This window comes from Acyrthosiphon pisum, chromosome X, assembly GCF_005508785.2.
Source record: "Acyrthosiphon pisum isolate AL4f chromosome X, pea_aphid_22Mar2018_4r6ur, whole genome shotgun sequence".
Classification (NCBI taxonomy): domain Eukaryota; kingdom Metazoa; phylum Arthropoda; class Insecta; order Hemiptera; family Aphididae; genus Acyrthosiphon; species Acyrthosiphon pisum.
The window spans coordinates 43,896,064-43,897,264 of record NC_042493.1 but is presented as its reverse complement, the minus strand read 5'-3'; the positions used below and the strand labels follow the sequence as shown (position 1 = coordinate 43,897,264).

The window sequence follows — 1,201 nt, the reverse complement described above, 5'->3', positions numbered from 1 at the left end:
TTTGGAATATATTTCTCATTCATGAGAAAACTGAAAACTTTAAAAATTAGTTTATATTAATATAATGATATACAATGAATTTAAAGTATCATATTTTAATATTGGGTTTAAAGTTGTACACATTTAGTAATAATTACTATTGTTTATAATAAGTCAACAATTTATTTTTAAATTGTATTAAGTATATTATGAATAGTATTCTTTGTATATATATTACATCATAGTATAATACTATAGGTTTGTACTATCATAAATAGAAAATATTTTAATATATGATTAAGATATTATAGGTAGGTACACTAATAACATAATAATAAACAAGTATAAATCACAAATTCACATTAATTAGCAGACAAGTATAGCTGTAAGTATGAATATTAAGCATTGCATGAATATACGACACCACGGCCGCCCGCGAAACTCTCCTACGGATGACGTCATGCATAATAAGACGCTGCGGGGGGAATGCTTTGTTTACGTGACTATGAGGCAACCTTTATTATCTATAAACCTTGGATGCCGTCGGCGCCTACGTCGGGTTCCGCCGCACGACACCGGCAGAGCAAACTGTCACCAAGTCCGATTATTGTACAATTCCCTCTAATACACGACACTGACCCAGCGCCGGATTGAGAGTTTTCGGCCCACCGAGATTTTATATTTTTATCGGCCCACCTCTCCCCTCTCCCCTCCCCCCCCTCCCCCTGAAATCACCTATGGTCCAAAAAAATAATAAGTATACTAGAATTAAATAACATAATAGTAAAAATGAACACATATATTATACATAATATATATATATTATATAATCTTTATAATTTACTTTTTGTCACGCCTGCACCGAAAGTTTGGTTTTCGACCACGGTTGAAGCGTTCGAAAGCGTCCTTTTTCCGTCCAGCGGGCGGAAAAGAGGAAATCCCCAAAAGTGCCGGGCGGAAAAGAGGAAATCCCCAAAAGTGCCGGGCGGAAAAGAGGAAATCCCCAAAAGTGCCGGGCGGAAAAGAGGAAATCCCCAAAAGTGCCGGGCGGAAAAGAAGAAATCCCCAAAAGTGCCGGCCGCCGGGCGCGTATCCCCTGCACAACCAGAAACTAAAATGTATACCTACCACGGTTCTTACAAAACATAAACTTTTGGTTACATCTTAAATGTATAGTATAACCTCCTTGCATGACGCATCAACATTTAAACATATTTTGTAG

At 37.1% G+C, this 1,201-nt stretch overlaps 1 protein-coding gene across 1 annotated transcript in view; it reads left to right on the top strand.

Annotated features, from left to right (window-relative positions):
• The window catches only part of LOC103308358 (protein ALP1-like), a 3,098-nt gene that overhangs the window by 295 nt on the left and 1,602 nt on the right, over positions 1-1,201 (top strand). The gene's annotated exons all lie outside the window — the stretch shown is intronic.